Source organism: Rhinopithecus roxellana, chromosome 17 (assembly GCF_007565055.1).
Source record: "Rhinopithecus roxellana isolate Shanxi Qingling chromosome 17, ASM756505v1, whole genome shotgun sequence".
Taxonomy (NCBI): domain Eukaryota; kingdom Metazoa; phylum Chordata; class Mammalia; order Primates; family Cercopithecidae; genus Rhinopithecus; species Rhinopithecus roxellana.
Window position 1 is genome coordinate 100,298,331 of NC_044565.1, and position 21,092 is coordinate 100,319,422.

Sequence of the window (21,092 nt, forward strand, 5' to 3'; positions counted from 1 at the left end):
CCTATCCTCTCTTTTTGAACTCCAATTGCACATATGTTAGTCTTAATTTACATTGTTCTGCAAGTAGCTGAGGCTCTTTTCAGTCTTTTTTTAGTTACAGTGCTTTATTTTGTTATAGTTATAGTTCTATTGCTGTGTCTTCAAGTTCAACCTTTTTCAGCAGTCTCTAGTATGTTGTTAACTCTATTCAGTGAACTTTTCACTTCAGACATTATATTTTTCATCTCTAGAAATTCTACTTGGTTTTTAAAAATTTTCCCATTTTTTTCATCATTTCTCCTTTAAATCTTGAGCATATTTTACATATTTTAACAGGTATTTAAATGCCTTTGCTAATTCCACAATCTTTGGCATTTCTAGGTCTGTTTCTATTGACTATTTTTCTCTTATTTGTGGGTCACATCTTCCTGCTTCTTTGCATATCTGATTTTGTATTTGAGATCAGAACATTATGAATTTTACATTATTGATGCTTGTTTTGTACTCTTTCAAGCAGGGTTGAACTTTGTTCTGCCAGATAGTTCTTTATAGATCAGTTGATATTTCCAGACTTGTTTTTAAGCTTTTTAAAGGCAGATCTAAAGGAGTCTTTTCCCTAGGACTAGATGAGCCACACTATTAAAGAATAACCTTTCTAGGGTCTCTACTGAATGCCTTGTGGATTCAGTGAAACCTTTCCACCTTTGACTGGTAGGGACTCAGGTGGTTCCTGACTTTGTGAGGGCTCTGGAAATTTTTGGTTTACAGCTCTCTGGAAGTTATTTCCTGGAAGTTGTTTTTCTCAGTCTTGTTTTTTTCTAGGTTTTACCCTATACCTGCATAGATGGTTATTCAGACCTTTGTGAATAACAAAGAGGGACCCCTAGCAGATTTCTGGAATTCTTTTTCATGATAGTTCCTTCCTCTCCAGTACTTCACAGTAGTTATAGCAGTTAAGCAGTGACAGCTGCTTTATCCTCCGTGAACTTGAATTTCTCAATTCAGCAAGAGTGCTGGGCTCTGTCTGGATCTCTCCCACTCCCATGGCTGTCTGAAAACTGCCACCGGGCAAAAACTAGGGCTTTTGAAGGGCTCACCTTGTTTGTTTCCTTTCTCTCAGGGACCATATCCTGAACTACCTGTTTTCCAGTGTCTGAAAATAATTATCTCATAGACTTTGTCCAGTTTCCTGGTTGATTATGATCTGAGGGAAGTCTGGATTCAGCTACGCCCTCGTGCCTGAAGCAAAAGTCAGTGGGTAGAATCTGGATAAGTGTTGACAGTAGGGTGGCATGATTTGTTCCTGGATCAGATGTAGGGTGTGAGAGAAAGCAAAAGAATAAAAAAGGACTCTAAGACTTTTGCCCTTAGCAACTGCAAGGGTGGATTTGCCATTTACTGAGATAGGGAAGGCTGAAGTAGAATCAAGGAGGGGCTGGTTGGGAGGGAGAATCAAGAGCTTTGTTTTGGAAATGTTAATTTTGAAATGACTTTTCCACTTCCAAGCCAAATGCCAGCTAGACAGTGGATAGGCAAGTCTAGAACTCAAGGGACAGGTTGGGTTTGAGATACAAATTTGGGATTTGCCAGCCTATAGACCACTGGTTCTTAACCCTGGCTAAAGCAATGTTATCATCACTGAAGAAGATACCTGCGAGTGGGTAATTTATAAAGAAGGGAAGATTAATAGGCTTTCAGTTCTGCAAGCTACAGGAAGCTTGGCAGGAGAGGCCTCAGGGAGCTTACAATCATGTCAGAAGGCAAAGAGGAAGCAGACAGGTCGTTCATGGCTGCAGCAGGAGGGAGAGAGCGAAGGAGAAGGTGCTACACACTTTTAAACAACCAGGTCTCATGAGAACTTACTATCATGAGAACAGCAAGGGGGAAATAAACCTCCATGTTCCAATCACTTCCCACCAGGCCCCTCCTCCAACATTGAGGATTATAATTCAACATGAGTTTTGGGCAGGGACACAAATCCAAACCATATCAACTCTAATATGTAGCCAGGAGTGAGAACCACTCATATGTGTTAGGAGTTTGAGACCAGCCTGGCCAACATGGTGAAACCCCATCTGTACTAAAAATACAAATTAGCCAGGTATGGTGGCAGATGCCTGTAATCCTAGCTATTTGGGAGGCTGAGGCAGGAGACTCATCTGAAACAGTGAGGCAGAAGTTGCAGTGAGCCAAGATCGTGCTACTGCACTCCAGTCTGGGCAACAGAGTGAGACTCCATCAAATAAATAAATAAATAAATAAATAAATAAAGCCCTGCCAATATCAGCTAGGGGGCTCTAGAAGCTAAGGTAGGAGGATCACTTGAGGCCAGGAGTTCAAGGTTGCAGTGAGCTATGATCGTGCCATTGCACTCCAGCCTGGGCAATAGAGCCAGACTCAGCTCAGACGCAAAAAGAAAAAGAAAAGATCTCCTAGGAAAGTGGTTCTCAACCCTGGATGCATATTAAAATTACCTGGGAGTTTTTAAGCCTTGATGCCCAGGTTGTGCCCTAACCAGTTGTATCATTCTCTCTTGAAATGGTGGCTTACGAATTAGCGTTTTGTAAAACTCCTCATGAGAGTAACTTCAATTGCTGTCAAGGTTGGAACCACAGAGTCCCAGGCGTGATCATGGGAGCCAGAAGAAAAGAGATCTGAAGATTGAGCTGCAGTGCCCTTGAAGATGAAGGAGGCTGAGCTAGGAGGAGATGCAAGAGAGGGCTTGCAGACTTTCCTCAAATGTCTGAATTGTGGCTGTCTACTCACATTTAAGAATTAAAAATAGAAAATTGGACTGGAAGCTCAGTGTGCATAGGCGGGGCTTGTGGACTGTGGGCTTTCTTTTTGGGTCAGGGGTTGGGCAGCCAGCCACCATCTATATGGCCTTTCCCACACCCAAGTCTCTTCAGGGTTCTTCTGGGCAGTTCCCCTGCTTCCCCTTCTCAGCTGTACTCCCTCTGAGCTGTGGGTTTCTCCACCTGCCTTCATCAGTTACAGCTCTCTCAAGCTGTCCATCTTGCACCAGCATGCAGAAACTTCTCAGGCCCTTCCACTGTAAACCCTCTGCCCATTCCCTGTGTTGTTGCTAGTTTATACCTTTATGTCCTTTTACCATCATTTAAATAGGGCCTTAAGAGGGCAAGTAGACAAATTGAAGTAATTAAATAATCATCTTGAACCAGAAGTCTCCCAACTATTTTTTTTTCCACTGAGAGTCTCCCTCTGTCACCCAGGCTGGAGTGCAATGGCATGATCACAGCTCACTGCAGCCTCAACCTCCCTGGCTCAGAAGATCCTCCCACCTCAGCCTACCCAGTAGCTGGGACTACAGGTGCTCGCTACCACACCTGTCTAATTTTTGTAGTTTTCATAGAGACAGGGTTTTGCCATTTTGCTCAGGCTGCTCCCAACTTTTTAAACGTGAGGATCGCTTTAAATGCGAGGAATATTTTCACAGCACCCATATGATGGAAGTTACATATACTTTCAGTATCCATTAATTAATAGGGAAAATGTATATTGACACACACAGTCTTCTGAATTAATTCAGTAGCACTTCTAAGTGCATCTTCATTAGAAAACCATTTACATATTTTTGGAAAGTAATAGCATAACCATGTAGGAGAACGTTAAGGTTGCAAACAACCATTGATGACCAAGTAGGCTGATATGCCTTTGCAATAACTGCAGAGTTCCCAAAGGATTCCAAGCCAGATCATTGGGAGTCACAGTTCTAGACCCTAAGAAGCCACTGGAGGTTTTTGAATAAGAGAGAGGGTGTTACTGAAGAACTTATGACACTTGCTTCATTTACAGCTTTTCCCTGTCTATAGTTGCCTCTTCAGAAGGTTAGTGCTGGATGGGTTCCTCCCTGAGGGAGAGAGCATGTAGATGATACTGGCTGCCCCAGCCCTGAGCAAATTATTTGAGAAGAAAAAAAAAAAAAACTTAAGTGCAATTCAGTGTTGGCTTTATATTCCACGACCTCCTCTTCTCTTTTTTTCTTATCTACTCTCTTTAGAAATTCTGTTCCTTGCTGTCCATCCGTTAGCACAAATGGCTTGCATTTTGAGATGGTCATGCTATTAGCACTATGCTGAGCATTTTACACACTTCATCTCATTTAATCCTCATCAGCATCCTGTGGAGGTGAGCACAGTTCACATCTCATTTACAGATGAGGACATTGAGGCAAAAAGAGGTTAAATGGCTGTCTCAGATCAAAAAGCCAGCAAGTGACAGAGCTGAGATTCTAGCCCAGGTGTCCCTGACTCCACAACTAGTCCCCCTACTCCCCACAAAATTGGTGCTGCACAAATGATGAGGAATTGAGAGACATGAGCTACTTATAAATGACTGAATTGGGAAAAGACATCCATCTGTGTCCAGGCTTCCCAAAGGGTCCACTCTCTGGTAGCAGCTTTCCTGGTTTCTTTCAGGAGAAGCCACTTTGCATTTCAGTGATCCCCAGCCTTTCCATGCCCGAGTGTGGCTAATGCTGCCCTCACTGCAGCCTTTCCTCTGGCCAAACTAGTCAGCAAGACCCTGAATTGTCCCTCCGGGCTTCATTCATAGCATTCTCCCTGTGTGGAGCATCCCTGCCTGTCCTCTCCCCTTCACATATCGAAGGCACACTCCCTCTGCGGAGCCCACCTTCATCATCCAGGCTTCATGGAGCCTTCTCCTTCGTTTGCCTTCTGCCAGTGATGATCTGACCTCCTATCACCTTGCCATCTCCTCCCTTGTGTATGACTTCGCTCCCCACCCAGACAGTGAGACCCTACCTTTAAAAAATAATGACAAAACGAGTGGTCTTTAATTCACTCAAATAATAGATACTTCTTATAGAACATTTGAAAAAGAGAGAAGCACAAAAAAAGTGAGGGGAGAAAAGCCCTTAGCCTCATCATTAAAATAGTACTCCAGAGATTTTTTTGTCCTTGAGTCTATTTTCTGGATGAATTTTGGGTTTTGATTTTGTGTATTGGTATGTGATGTTGACATCAACTTTCTAAGCATCCCTCTTGTTGGATGCATAGTATTCCTCGCAGAGGATGTGCCATGGTTTGTCATAAGCGTGACTGCATCCTCCCCCACAGGACCTAGCCTGGGGGACCCACCCAGGAGGGCCCTGGTGAAGACTGTGTGAGTAATTGGGTTGTCTGCAGGGTAGGAAAAGGGTGGGTTACACCATGCGGTATTTAAGCTGCAAGGGGGCCATTTAGGAGGCTGGAAAATTACAGAGTGCTCATACTGAGCCTACATCTGCCAGAAAAGGGCACTTAAAACAAATCCCATGAAATTATAGCTTTTGCAGTCTATGAGTTGGACAGGAAAGTACACACAACCAATGTGTTTCAGTAGGAACACCGGGAACAATGATGTTAGCCATCACTGGGGCCTGGGAAGGAAGGGTTTGAAAGAGAAAGGTCTTCCCAAGTGTGGTTCTCAGTAAACATTCTTTAGAATTCAGAGCTAATATGGTTTATGCCCTCGGCAGAGATGCCAGGGGTTCCCTGGGTTATAGAGCCTTGCTGGAGGGACAGCTCTTCGAAAGGGAAGTGTTACAGGCTGAGGCTGTACCAAGCATTGATATGGGAGGGTTCCTTTGGTGTAGCTTTATCCCTGAAACGCTGCGTGTATGCCGAGGGGGAGTCAGGTAGTCCAGGATGCTAGTGCTCGAGTGTCTGTGTGTCTGATGTCAGGATGGAAGGCTGTCTTTGTTGCTAATACTCTCTGCTGAAGCAGCAGTCACTCCAATAGAAACAGAGGAGACATGGGTGGTGGGCTTTCTAGAATGTTGGTCTTTGGAAGCCACCAAGAGTGGAGGGAAGGCAGGCCCTGGGTGCTTACCCCCACATCTGGGAGTCCCTGCTTCCAGGAGCAGTGACAGCCATCCTCCTGGCTCCTTGGTAGAAAGAACCTCAGTCCTCCTCCCATCAGTGGCAGAAGTAGCTATGAGGATTGAAGCTGGGTGGGCGATGTCTCAATCCTTGGCAGAAGGATGGGAAACAAAGACTTTAAACATGTTAAACATCCTTTTACAGATCTCCAGAATTATAGTGACAGCGGGGAGGAGGGAATGACCCATCCCCCATCCCCAGCTTGCTAGCCCAGCTCCTGGAAGATCAGCCTCTGGGCAGTGCCAGCCTGCATGACCGTCCTCATCCCCCCACTCTGCCCTTTCTCCCAAAGAGCCAACAGAGCATATGTCTTGGAGAAGACACCCCGTCGCCTTCTAGGTTGTCCTGCCATAGAACAGGAGCACCCAGCAATACAGCAGAGCTTCCCACAGTTTCTGCAGTGTCGTCAGAGACCCGCAAGGAGGGTCAGCCTTTGTGAAGTCCCTGACTCAAATTCTGACATTACCTCTATCACTTATTCACAACGTGACCTTAGACTGCACTTTTCTGAGCCTCAGATTATGCATCTAAAAACCGAGGATAATGCTTACCTCACTAGGTGGTTGTGAAGAAATGTAAATAAACCGTGTGTGAAAATGATCTCTAAAACCAGAAGACCCCACATAAGCCTCAGTGAGGAAAGCAACACAGTGTAGTAATCAGAGCTAAAAAAAAAAAAAAAAAAAAAAAAAATGTAGTTGTCTATGCTTGTGGTGGTGGTTGTTGCTATTTATTGTGGTGATGGTGGTTGTGTCAGGGTCTGCAGTCTGATGCCCTGGTAGCTCCTTATTCACAGCTACATTGATACATCTGCTCAAGTAAATTAAAATCCCCACCTCAGAAAATTCCTTTAAAAAGAACACGTTAGACAAGCACAGTAGTGCACACCTATAGTCCCAGCTACTCGGAGGCTGAGGTGGGAGGATCTCTTGAGCTCAGAGGTTTGAGGCTATATCGTGCTATGATTGTGCCTGTGAGTAGCCACTGCACTCCAGCCTTGGGAACACAGTGAGGCCCCATCTCTGAACAAATAAAAATAACTCATTCTCATGCCAGTATGTGAACTGACCCATGTATTTGTTGACCCAGAAGTATAAAATGTGTTTTCACTAGTCAGTGCTGAAAACCTGTAAGTTTCCCATGTCTTTCTTGCTTGTCACTGTGCATGAGTGAGCTTCTCACACACTCAAAGGCAGAAGCCATCTGAGTGCTCTCACCTGGCTTTGATACTCTCACCTCACGCCGTCCCTGCTGAGGACCTTAAGGGTCACAGTGTGGCGGTGATTTCTCTGATAAAACAAAAATCTATGTACTGTGACTAGGGCCCAGATGAAATATCTCATAGGCTCCTGAAAGCTCAACCTCGCTGCAAGACCCCAGAACAGGCCCAGGGTTGCTGGAACCCACCCCAGAGACCCTCCCCTCAGAGCTCCCATGAAGGGGAGCAAGAAGGGAGAATGGGTGGCAGAGGCATTTCACAGTTTATCTGAAAATTGAAAAAAAAAAACAACCTTGTTGTTCTGTTTATTGAGCATCTACTAAGCACCTAGTGTTGCACTGAATCTCAGACTAGGACTGTGACTTGTTTGCAAAGGCTCCAGTCCCTGGGCTGTGCACGTGCCAGGGTGCTTGTGAGGAGCAGTCGGTCTCCGCGTCTGAGCATCCTCTGGAAGACCAGGCTGTGCGCTGGCCCAAGCCCAGTGTGGAGTGAGGAGAGCTGCGTCAGAGAGAGCCTCGACAGAAGTGGTATGATGAGAACCTGGAGGAGCCCAGCAGGCCTGATAGAAGCAGCTGGTTCCTTGGCTGCCCCCACCCACCCAGGAGGTTACTTCTCTGGGTATAAACAGTCCCCTGCAGTTAGCAGGATAAATATAAACACAGCCTTCTGATCAGGGCTCAGAAACCAAGCTTTGCATCCTGGGCTCCCTGCTGCCGCTGCTGCTGCTGCTGCTGCTACAGAAAACAGAATGAGCCAGGGTGCAGCCACGTGGGGCTTCTGCAGCCAAGCAAACAGGCGGCCCCAGTCTCCTCCAGCTGCCATAACAAAGTACCATGGACTGGGGGACTTACACAATGGAAATGTATTTTCTCACAATTCTGGAGGCCAGAAGTCTAAGATCAAGGGGCTGGCAGGGTTGGTTTTTTCTGAGGACTCTCTCCTTGGCTTGCAGACAACCACCTTCTCTGTGTCTTCACATGGTTTTCCTTGTGTAGGTTTGTGTCTTAATATTCTCTTCCTATAAGGACACCAGCCAGATTGGATTAGGGCTCACCCTGATGGCCTCATTTTACCTTGATTCCCTTTTTTAAAAAGCCTTTCTACCAATGCAGTCACATTCTGAGGTACTGGAGTGTTAGGATCTCAACATGCATATTTATGGGGCATACAGTTCAGCCCAGAATAGGGTCCTGGGAGGTCACCGAGACCATCTCCCTGCCTTCAGATTGAAACTCATCAGAACATTGCTAGAGGGAGGAGAGTCGGCCCAAATTTTAAAGACCACCTTAAGGGAAGATATTTCATATATTTGGTGTGGCTTGTTGATTTTCAGAAATTGCTGTTGCTGGTGACTAAAAGCCAGCTTGCTTCCACAAAGGATTTGAATGAATATAAGTGCTGAAACTAGAATAACTGAACCACAGGCTCTAAGAGTGCAGGACCGTGTCCTAGCACAGCGCTTACCATAGCAGGCTCCTAACGGGCTTCCTGTGGACAGGAGGAGAACGAGGGAAAGAGAGAGGGTTGAAGGAAGCTAAAAATCATTGGAAAAGGGTGAGGGATGTATCAGGTACTGGGGTGCAGCTGTACAGCAATGAATGGTCACAGTGGCTCTGTACTTCCCATTGGAACACTCAAAATGGGCAATAGGGCACTCAGGGTTCAATAAAAGGCAGCAAGTCACAAGCGCCCTCAGGAAACGAGCACCTCAGATTCTGAATTCTAGAAGGAAGGAATCTCACAGATCAATCTTATTTATGTAGAGACAGGGTCTCACTCTGTTGCCCAGGCTGGAGCACAGTGGTAGAATCACAGCTCGCTGCAACCTTGACCTCCTGGGCTCCGACAATCCTGCCTCAGCCTCCTGAGTAGCTGGAACTGCAGGTGTGACCCACTAAGCCCAGCTTTTTTTTTTTTTTTTTTAATTGTTTGTAGAGATGGAGTCTCACCATGTTGCCCAGGACTGGTCCCAAACTCCTGGCCTCAAGCAATCCTCTTGCCTTGGCCTCCCAAAGTGCTGGATGACAGGCATGAGCTACCTGTCCCTAGCCTAACGACATGGGCAGTGATGGTTTTTCTTTGGTTTTGCAGAAGATACAGGGAGAGTCTTCAAATGGATGCTTCCACTGTCCCTTCAGAAAGGCAGAAGACGGAGCACTAAATCTGAGTGAAGGCACTTCTGTGGGCAGTGAGGGCACTATCATTCACCTGCTATTTTCTGATCACCCATTTTAATGTAGAGATGGCATTTGAGGGGTCTTTACTGCTATGGTTACTGGGGTCTCATTCAAACCCTGAGGAGGCAAGCCCATGCCCTCTCATGTCCCGGGCCGGATACTCAGCCCCCTGGCACAGTGACTACACCTCATGGCTGGCACAGAGTAGGAAAGTGAGTAGCTGTGAGTACACATGTGAGGGAGGGGGTTGACACTGTTGTGAAACTTTAGCACCATTTCTTGTATCTTCTCCAAAGTAGGTCTGCCCGGCGAGGCCTTCTCCTCCCTGCTTCGCCCTTTGCGGAGGCCTAACCTTAAGAAGGAGCTGAAGAAGCATATTTAGTGTTTCCTCTGTGCCAAGCACTCTGCTAAGTCCACCAACTGTCCTCTCCCCTCTGATCCTCACAACCACCTGTAAGGCAGTGCTGTCTACTTGATAGATGAGGAAACTGAGGCATAGGGAATAGCTTGCTGATGGCCAACAGTGAGTAGCAGGGGCTGGATCAACCTAAACCCTTGACTCCAGGGCTTGTGATTTAGCCACTGTACTCACACATGGGCAAGACACGCAGCCTCTCTGAGATAAAGAAAACTGCAGTGTCTGCCCTGCTTCTGAGCACTTCAGCTGTGGATGTCCTTGGCCTTCCTGGGAAGAGCTTTAACCACAGCCTCCCCTACTTGCTTCCATTTCTTCCCTTTTCGGCTCCTTTTGCAGCCCTCCGCAGTCTGGCATCCGCGTAGTGGTGCCCCCTTCTCTCCTGCACAGAGCCAGCTTCCTCCCAGTTGCCAAATCCTAGTAGAACTGTTAGGTTACCATCATACTAGATTCTTCCAGAAATTTCTGACCCCTTGTCCCCTCATTCCTTCCTTCCTGAATGGCCTCTAGCTTCAGCAACTTTATCCTCTCCTGTGCTTGTGGCCTCCCTTTGGCCTCCCTTCCTTAGTCCCCTTTTGGCTACTCCCCTAGTCTGGGCCACCCCACCTGTTTGACCCACAGCCTCTGAACTGGACTCGCTGATCTCACCCCTGCAGTCTGTCCCCAGTACTGCAGCCAGAGACACACTTTTTTTTTGTTTTTTGTTTTTTTTTTGAGATGGGTCTTGCTCTGTCACCAGGCTGGAGTGCAGTGCTGCGATCTCGGCTCACTGCAACCTCTGTCTCCAGGGTTTAAGCGATTCTCCTGCCTCAGCCCCCCAAGTAGCTGGGATTACAGGCATGCGCCAGCACGCCCGGCTAATTTTTGTATTTTTAGTAGAAACGGGGTTTCACCATGTTGGTCAGGCTGGTCTTAAATTCCTGACCTCAGGTGATCCACCCGCCTCGGCCTCCCAAAATGCTGGGATTACGGGCATGAGCCACTGTGCCCGGCAACTTTTTTTTTTTTTTTTTTTTTTACTACCACCTCTTACAAATTTTTAATAAACAGTCATTGATTGAGAGCATATAAACACTATGAACAAAACACAAACTGATACACCCTCAAGTGTTTCCCTTGTTATAACTGAAAGATTATAGGCTTGAGAGATGAGGTTGAGAAATGGGAGATATAAATTCTCGCTCAGACTTGAGGAAGATTGACGTTATGCAAGCTACATTATTTATCCTGGATTCCATTTCCCTGTCTACAAAATGGGAGCAATGATGATATTGTCTTTACTGGGTTATGGTGATGACCACGTTAAATAAGACAAAAAATTTGCTCCACATTGCTTGTAGCTATTAAAGATGTTGATGGGTGTTTCTTTAATCTAATTTCCTTTTAAAATTGCATGAGATTCTGCTGACAGAGAAAAAGAAGACAGTTATCAAATATATTCAGCATATCTGCTGTCACTTGAAATCTACTTGAATATTATATTTTTCTTTTTGTAAAATCACTAGTTTATCTGTTTCTCCCTCACATTAAAATCAAATGAAAGTCTTGGTTTTTCTCATTTCAGGGACATTTATGTCACCTAATCTTTGCCCTGAAAGTGTGCAGGAGGGATTTGCTGGCTAATCTCTTTGTCCAGTGTTTTCTCTGTCACCCAGGCTAGAGTGCAGTGGTACAATCTAGGCTCACTGCAACCTCTGCCTCCTGGGTTCAAACGATTCTCCTGCCTCGGCCTTCCAAGTAACTGGGATTACAGGTGTGCACCAGCACGCCCGGCTAATTTTTGTATTTTTAGTAGAGACAGAGTTTCACCATGTTGGCCAGGCTGGTCTCGAACTCCTGATCCACCTGCCTCGGCCTCCCAAAGTGCTGGTCTCAAGTGATCCACCTGCCCCGGCCTCCCAAAGTGCTGGGATTACAGACATGAGCCACCATGCCCAGTCCTTTTTCACTCTTTCCTTCTCTGTTTCCAGCCCCTCTGCCTCAGGGCCTTTGCTTGGGCTGTTGACTAGCCTGGAACACTCTTACCCTCATCCTTTATCAAACATCCATTCCTTAAGGAGGCCTCCCTGGATACACGCCACTTAAAACCATGACCTGCCTCCTCCCCACCCACACACTCCTCACCCTCTTAGCTTGCTCTATTTTTTATTTTTCCGTAGCACTTGCCACTTTCTCACAGGCCACATAATTGTTTGTGGTTTATTATTCTGTCTCCCATACTGAAATGTAAGCTTCTTGAGGGCAGGGGACTTTGTCTATTTAGATCACTGTTGAATCCCAAGGCCCTAGCACAGTTCCCAGCACATAGTAGGCCCTCAATAAATGTTTGTTGAATGAATGCGGCCTCCTTCAGAGACTCCTCTTCTGCCCTTTAGATACTGGAGTTCCTCAGGGGCCTTAATTCTCATACCACACGTGCTCCCTGGAAAGTCTTATCCACATGACACCTGAACCCTTGAATGCCAACCTGGACCTTGCAGACCTTGTGCATGACTGCCTCCATCTCCTGGCTAAGGCATCTTCACTACTCAGTTCCAGTGGCACCTGCTCTGGGACACCCTCCCAAACCTCTTCTCTTGCTTCCCGGAATCCCCTGACATCTCCCTCGCTGTCATTTTCATACAACATTGTGGTCATTGTGTATGAGGATAGGGATCATATCTTATTCATTTTTATTTATAAATGTAAATAACAATGTTTGTTGGGGGTGAACTTACAGTTTCAAAAGTAGCAGGTATCCCATTTGCACCACAGAAAATGTGAAATATTTATAAAAGCATATAGAATAAACTTAAAATCACAGCCAGGCGCGGTGGCTCACACTTGTAATCCCAGCACTTTGGGAGCCCAAGGCAGGCGGATCATGAGGTCAAGAGATCGAGACCATCCTGGCCAACATGGTGAAACCCTGTCTCTATTAAAAATATTAGCTGGGTATGGCGGCAGGCGCCTGTAATCCCAGCTACTCAGGAGGCTGAGGCAGGCGCTTGAACCCGGGAGGCGGAGGTTGTAGTGAGCCAAGATCATGCCGTTGCACTCCAGCCTGGGTGACAAGCGAGATGCCATCTCAAAAAAAAAAAAGGGAATATCACCCATATTTTCACAACTGAGCGGTGTGCTCCATGTATGGAATTAAGTACGCGTGTGTGCACATATGCACATACATAGCCAAGTAAATTAGAACACTTGGAAAGGATTTCATTTACAAGAAATAATGAATGGCATCCAATAAAATGCTATTATGGGCTGCTGAGCACAGCAGCATTTTGAGAAAGATGAAGGCAGCCCCCGAGCGCCGAGAGCTGGCCTGGCACTCACCGCAGGGCTGGGAGGATCTGCCATGGAGCATAAGCGTTTCATAGAAGCCCTGATCAGGCAAGAACGCCTTATGTCCACGACAGAGTGAGAGAAAAACAAGGCCATTCACCCCATGAGCATGTCCAAACACAAACCAAAACAGGAACATCGTCCAAACCACAAAAACACCAAACATCCCTCATCTGGTTAGTATGAGCAACTGCTGCTTCTTGGCCAGTCACAGCTTGGCCTCGCTATGTCGTTCTCATAGCTAAGAATTAAGATACCCAGTCATAGAAGTACGCCCGCTCTTTGGCAGTATCCCATCCAGAGTGAAACCTGCTTCCTTAAGCCCTCCCTAAATCACCTAACTCAAGAACTCAAGCCCAGCTCCTAGAATTAGCCCTCTTTGATACCCTCTGACTGAGATGCCCCCGAAGCCGTGGCGGCCAGAATTCCTCATTGCAGTGAGCCAGTAAGCTCAATTGTGTTTGACTACAGGTGTGTTCCTGGAGCTCAGTGGGCAATCTTATTCATCATAGTCTTCCTTCCCCTGCCCTCATGCCTGGCACACAGCAGGTCTCAAAAACATGTGGAGTTAACTGAAACTAAGATGGAGACCATGTTTCTGGTAGTGTCTGCTGGTGATCACTGGACAAACTGCCAGTTCTGTTGGGAATGTAGCAGCTGCTCCCTGAGGACCTGCATTCTGGAGGGTGGCAGGAAGTCCAAGACATGGGCCATGTCCTCATTGGCAAGCTACTGTAGAAAAACTCAAAGGGTTAAATCTCTGGGACAATAGGACAGGGGCTGTCACAAGACGGCACACAATTAAATGCCTGGTGAGCTGAAAGTGCTGCCAGATGATGGAAAGTATTCAGAGAGGTGAAGAGAAAAGGAAATAAGTCATTCCTGAACTTGAAAGGTGGGTCTGGGGAGCTCAGGGCAGCTGAGCCGGAGAGTGATCTGGGCAGAGCTGTGCCTCAGCACCACCAACTGGGACAGCGTGCAGAATGAGCCAAAAGGAGAATGTTTCCAGAAACCAGGGAGTCTGGGTCCCAGGTCACATGAAGGGAGGGGGGCAATAGGCAAGGCAAGGAGGTGGCAGGAAGGTAGATTTGAAATTGGGCAGATCTGAGTTGCAATCCTGGTTGTGCCATTTTCTGTGACCCTGACCTTCAAGGTCATTAATGTCTCTGAACCTCAGCCTCCATCTCCTTCTATTGCACAGGGTCTGACACAAAGTCATGCCACAGATCCAGGGCGGGCATTTTGGCCACAGCAAGTACCCTGGCGCAGTATGATTGATGCTCATCTCAGGGAAAAATCACAGTCGCATTTTCTGAACCTAAGGCTGAGTCAGGCCTCAAGAGGTGGAGTGGAAAGAGCTCTGGGTGTGGGACTGGGACCTGTGCTGCCTTACTTCTCTGAGCCTTGGTTTCCTCACCAGCATAATGACATCTCCCCCAGGAGTCGCTCTGGGGATTACACCTGTGAAAGCACCAGCAAAGTGCTTGGTCTGGGATAGGGGCTCCATAAATTCAGTCCCCACCATCCCTCACTTCCAGTGTGCCGGCCATCAACCTCTCCATCTGTCTGTGGCAGCTGAGAGTGGAATGTGCCTTTAGTTCCAGCCCCACCCCCATTAGAGGAAGGGTGTGCCCTACCCACCCCTGCAGTGTGCTGCAGTGTGACTGTGTGCTGCAGTCCAGTGGCCACAGCCAGGTCCTGACAGAGACCTTTGTGCTTTGACATTTTGGGCCGGATGAAAAGAGAGAGAGACCCTTGTGCTGAGGTACTGTGGGCAGCCCCTTTACCAGCCCATAGGGCCGGTGCATGTCAGGGACTAGCACAGCAGACACACAGCTCCCCGTGGGCCTCTAGAGCACCTCCCTGGCTGCAGCTGAAAGGTGTGGGTTTGTTTTCATCATGGCTCCTCGTCTTTATTCCTCCTTTGAAGCAGCCAACCAGGTTGGCTTCTATGGGAAGGTCAAGCATGGGGACACCTCAGTTGGAGGGAGCCAGGGCCTTAAGGAGTGGCCTCGGTGCATTGAGTCATCCCTGAGGGCTCTGAGTGCCCCCTCAGCCTGGGCACTGTGCATCCCCAGATGTGGCTTGTAGCTCCATGGAAAGGACGAGACTGTGCTTCTCCAGGTGTATAAAACCGAATTCACTGAGAAGGCTTGGAACTATCCACTTGAGAGCAGGATTCTTTGCTTTACAAACCACCAGAAACTTCCTTTTAAAATTTCCTCCTGTGTGATAGAGGAGTTGAGGTAAAGTGATTGAATTGACATTGTCTTGCTGCTCTGAGCAGCTTCTCCCCATGGCCAGCCAGTCTGTCTCCCTTCTGAGAGGTGGTATGACCCCGGAGCTCTTCCCCACACAAGCCCCACATGGGCGCCCCGAGGTGGGTGTGAGGAGTGAGGGACGGGGTAGACGGGCAGAGCTTTCCTCATCTCATTGCTCCTCACACTGGGGGCCGGGTTCATTGGTCACGTCTTTGTCCCATCAAAGGCCTCCCTTGGTGTTGGATTTAGTCTTCTCCCAAAATTCTGGTCTGAGATGAGGGCTCTGCTCTTTCTGTGGGGGGCAGAAGGGGCGGTGATCTCATCCCTGGAAAGGATTAGTCATCAGGGAGACAGGGACAGATCTTGGGGAGGAGGGGCTGGAGACGGGCTGTATGTAAATGAGTCATCTTCCCGCCAGCCCCGGGCCGAGCTTGACAGCTGCTCCCCAGGAGAGGTTGTTAAACGGGAGCTACCCGGAGGCAGGAGTGGTTAACTGGCTTTTAATAACTCATTTTACTGAATGATTTCTGGTGAGGAGAGAAAACCTTAATCCCAGAGATAAAGCACAGAGTGGTGGGGAAGGGGGGGGTTTGAAGTCAGCCCCGCTCGCAAGGAAGGCTGCGCCGAGGTACAAAGCCGATTCAAGGAAGCCCCTTGCATTTGCTCAGTTAACCACAACCTCTCTAATGTTAGAAATCACTGGCCTGAGCCTGTGGGGTTCGTCCTCTGTCCCTAGCTCCCCTCCTCCTGCCACCTCAGCTGTCCCCACCTCCCATCTTGCTGTCATCAAATGAAGAAAGTCACCTCAAAGGCCCCCAGAGAACAAGACAAAAGCAAGCAGAACAGGGGCAGAGGGCCATTTTCTCTGTGCCTGGCTGGCTGGAGCCTCTCTGTCCTGATCGCCGCGCACCCAGTGCGAGAGGGGTGCGCTGCATGCTCCCACCCCACACCTGGCTTTGGAGGGAAGAAAACCAAGAGCTTCTGTCCTCAGGGAGCCGTCCATCCAGCTCTGCAAATCAGACAAACCAGCAAGTGCCAACAAATACAGCAGCCCACGGTCTCAGCTGTTTCACAACAGCCCCATTTTAAAATTTCCCTCCCACACAAACACACTCTCACTTTGGGGACTGGAAAAAATGGTACCTAACCTCTAGCCGGGCCTCCTACACAGCACAGGGGCCAAAGCTGGAAGTGAGCCCAGAGGTGATGAGGAGATGGGGACCCAGCGAGGTAGAAGAACGGTGAGTCCATGGTAGAGCCAGGCTACGAGGGCATTTCCCTGCCATGGAAATCCATATGTCATGTTGTGATTTGCCTATTCCTTGCCTGCTCCACCTGAGCCGCTTTGCTGTGAAATAAGGTCCATGCCTCACCCTTTGTGCTTCCCAGCTAAGCTTGGTGCTTTTGGGGAGCTCACTATGTCCCAGGCACTGTGGGATGCATGTGGGAACTACATCCTCAGTTTAATCCTCACAGTGACATTCAGAGGGAGGGCAGTGGGCTGGGCACAGTGGCTCACGCCAGTAATCCCAGCACTTTGGGAGGCTGAGGCAGGCAGATCACCTGAGGTCAGGAGTTGGAGACCAGCCTGGCCAACATGGTGAAACCCCATCTCTACTAAAAATACAAAAATTAGCCGGGTGTGGTGGCATGCACCTATAGTCCCAGCTACTTAGCAGGCTGAGGCAGGAGAATGGCTTGAACCTGGGAGGTAGAGGTTGCAGTGGGCCAAGATAGCACCACTGCACTCCAGCCTGGGCGACAGAGTGAGACTGTCTCAAAAAAACATAAATAAATAAATAAATAAATAAGGTAGGGCATTGGGCCATTTTTAGAAGGAGAAGCGAGGGTCAGAGAAAGTAAGGAATGTGTCCATGTCACCCCCTCAGCAGGTGGAGGCGCCAGAGCCTGACACCACCATCCCTGTTACTGGTTCTGCTCTCAGCTCTCCAAGAGAGGCCCTTCCCAAGCCTGCAGGAGTGAAGACTTGCTGAGTCTGTCTTCTGAGCATGAGGCTAGAAGTTTCTACAGAGCAGGGCACAATATCAGGTGCTAGGCTTGGATGCTGCCACCTAAAAGTGCCAGGCAATCCTCACTCCACACAGCTCCTGTAGGGTCAGCTTGAGTCCAAGGTGGCTAGGAGGTGCTCCCAATGTTACCAGATGGAAGGCCTTGACTGTGAGTTGTCTGGGTTCTTGGCATGTTAAACAAAGAATAGAAAAAACCTTACAAAGCAACGAAAGAATAAAGCAATGAAAAACAAAGCAACAAAAGAACGGTTGTCAGGTGTGGCGGTGGGCGCCTGTAGTCCCAGCTACTCTGGAGGCTGAGGCAGGAGGATCACTTGAGCCCAGGGGGCAGAGGTTGCAGTGAGCCAAGATCATACCACTGCACTCCAGCCTGGGTGACAGAGCAAGATCCTGTCTCAAAGAATACACTTAAAAGAAAAAAAAAAAAAAAAAACAGTAATGAAAGCACAGATTTATTGAGTACATTCCACAAAGTGGGAGCCGACTTAACCAGGTGGCCCAAGAGCCTCTCTATTGCAGTGCTCTCCTGGGTTTTTGTTGGGTTTTTTTTCATGCTGTTTACAAATGTGTTTATTGTTACTAGAATGTGTGCTCCAGAATTGTCAATGTTGTCTGCTTTGTTTAAAGCTGTATCCCTAATGCCTATGACAGCCTGCTACATCATGTGCAAATAAATGTTTGTTGAATGAATGAATATTGTTTTTTGTTTTTTGGGTTTTTTTTTTTTTTTTTTTTGAGACAGAGTCTCGCTCTGTCACCCAGGCTGGGGTGCAGTGACGTGATCTCAGCTCACTGCAACCTCCGCCTCTCCCCAGGGTTTTTATAAAGCTAAAAGAATTTGCTAGCACCCCTAGGTGCCCTTTAGAGGCCTAGGGTTAGTTACACCCTATGAAGGACTGGCCCGTGACCAATCAGAGGCTGAAGTGACAGCTTGGCCCATGGTCAGTCAGAAGGCTGAAGTGACAGCTTGGCCCACAGTCAATCAGAGGCTGAAGTGACAGCTTGGCCCATAGTCAATCAGAGGCTGAAGTGGAAACTTCCGTCTTGTTATCACAGGAGTGAAGATGTGGCCTGTGTGCTGCCTAATCTTGCCTAGAACTGGCTGCACCCACTGTTCTTATGCCTTAACCTTTGGTTACCCCAATTCCCTGTTCTCCTGCCTCACCAGCATTGTCCCTTGCCTTCTTCCACAGATTCCCCTGCTCCATCAGCCAGAGTCACTGGATGTTTCCTATGGGCCAGGCTTCACCAGCAGGCTGAACCCCCTCACCCTGCCCAATGGCCCTGGGCACTGCACTCTCCCAGCAGGGGACACCTTTCCCAAGCCTAGGCCTCTGCTCCCTGTCAATCTCTTGAAATCCCACCTAATTTTTTTTTTTTTTTTTTAAGACAGGGTCTTGCTGTGTCACCCAGGCTGGAGTACAGTGGTGTAGTCATGGCTCACTGCAGCCTTGACCTCCAGGGCTCAAGCCGTCCTCTCACTTCAGCCTCCTGAGTAGCTAGGACCACAGGCACACGCCACCACGCCCAGCTGATTTTCACACTTTTTGTAGAAATGGGGGTCCCACTATGTTGCCCAGGCTGGTCTTGAACTCCTGGGTTCCAGCGATCTATCTGCCTCAGCCTCCTAAAGTGCTGGGATCACAGGTGTGAGCCACCATGCCTGGCCCCACCCAACTGTTAAGACTAAACACAAGTATCTCTTCTTCCATATGTCCTTCCTAATCATTCCACCAGGAAGGCCTCAGCTCTGATGTTGACCTAAACTGGTCTGGATGCAGCCGGGGATTGGGGAGTGTTTTCAGTTCCCCAGGTGATTCTATTGTGCAGCCAGAATTGAGAATTTCTGCTCTTGCCAAAAGCAACCTACCTCCCCTTCTTCCAAACTCTTGTATATTTGCTGCTTTCCTTTACCACACTGCACTGCTCCTTCCTCTAGTTTCAAATCTCTGCCATGTGCTTGCTTTGTGACCTTGGACAAGTTACTGAACTTCAATGTCTTTATCTGTTAAATGCAACTCAGTTTACTAATCTCACAACTGGGGACAATAATCATCCCCACTGTAGTTCATCAAATCTAAGACACTATTGGTTACAAACACACCATCATGGTATGTACCATTAAGGATTTAAAATACTGCCAAATAAACAACCAGGCCATTGACTGTAAGATGCATGATTTCAGAGATATTAACATGAGATGAAAAAAGCTATGGCTTGGAATCAATGAAAACACGGAGCCTCGTGTAGTTGTTGTGAGGATTAAATCAATCGATAATGCTTGCAGCACTTGGCACAGTGCGTGGAAATAGTGAGGCTCGATACACAGCAGCAGTTATTATCCCCTCCGCATTTTCAGTCCTCAGTAAGTGCTTTAATGACTTCTCCAGTCATTCTTTTAGCACCAGCTCTCCCAAAAGGTTCAGGGCTTGTCCAGGGTGATCGGTTGTCCTCCCCAGGGGTGTGACATGGAGAAGGCTGACATGTGCAGCACTGAGGTACCGGGGCTGGGGCACATTTCCCAGGGCAGTCTCTGGCCCAGTGCCCTCTCAAGTGTCCAGTCCTCCACCATTGAGTCTGGCCAGAAGCCCCTCCTACTCCCGGAGAGGCGATGTCGCAGTTCCAGCCACAGAGCAGGCTGTTGGCAGCCCTGCCCTCCATCCCACAGCCCTCCCCACATCTCCCACTCCTCCCTGTTCAGAGAGAGAGGGACATGGGAAGACCTAGCCGCTGGCCTGGGTGGGCAGGGCTCAGCCTTGTGTGAGCCTTGGGTCCTTGATTATTAAAGTGAGGCTCTTAATCCCAACACTGGGCAGTCAGGAAGGATCAAATGAGATGAGGCTATTGGGAGAAGCTTCTCAGAGGAGTGTACCAAGCTGACAACTGGGGTCATGAGTAGGGCTGCCAGGTTTAGGAAATAAAAAGCATGCCCAGTGAAATTTGAATTTCAGATAATCAACTATATTTTAGTATAAGTATGTCCCATGCAATATTTGGGACTTAAAAAATGGTTTCTTGTTTACCCAAAAGTCATATTTAACTGGGTGTTCTGTATTTTACCTGGCAACCCTAATGAGCCATGGGCCATGCCCAGTATTTCTGAGTCTTTTTCCATCCCTGCCCACTGAGTCCACGCCTCAGCTTTCCCATGGCTTCTCTGTAGCCATGAAAATGCTCTGCACTGATTGACTTAGGTCTACCCATCCTTGAGCCAATCATGGTAAGGAGCTGGATTATCCTGATTGACCTAGACTAATAGAGCCCATTCCTGGAGTTGGGTCACTTCTTCAAGTAGCCTGGCTGCTGCTCAACATAGTACAGGTTGGGAGAATGATTGGTAAGGAGAGAGCTGCAGTGCCCACCACAAAAATTTTAGGTCAGTGGAAATTTAAATCAAAATATTTGTAGTTGGACAGATTCCAACCAATAGGGTCATCTGGAATACCTTATTAACATTATTTCTTTAAAGAATGGCATTCTTAAAGGAATATTCTACCTACATCAGATTTATCTGGGCACATTTGTTAAAATGAAATTCCTAGGCTCCTTTTCTGACCCACTAAATAAACCTCTGAGCGGGACCTGCCATGGAATCTGCTTTTTTTTTTTTTTTTTTTTTTTTTTGAGATGGAGTCTTGCTCTGTCGCCCAGGCTGAAGTGCAGTGGCGCAATTTCAGCTCACTGCAAGCTCCACCTCCCGGGTTCACACCATTCTCCTGCCTCAGCCTCCTGAGTAGCTGGGACTACAGGCGCCTGCCACCTCGCCCGGCTAGTTTTTTTG

The 21,092-nt window shown here is 47.8% G+C and overlaps 1 protein-coding gene across 1 annotated transcript in view; it reads left to right on the forward strand.

The window, feature by feature from the left end:
- The window catches only part of KCNK12 (potassium two pore domain channel subfamily K member 12), a 50,856-nt gene that overhangs the window by 20,523 nt on the left and 9,241 nt on the right, over positions 1-21,092 (forward strand). The gene's annotated exons all lie outside the window — the stretch shown is intronic.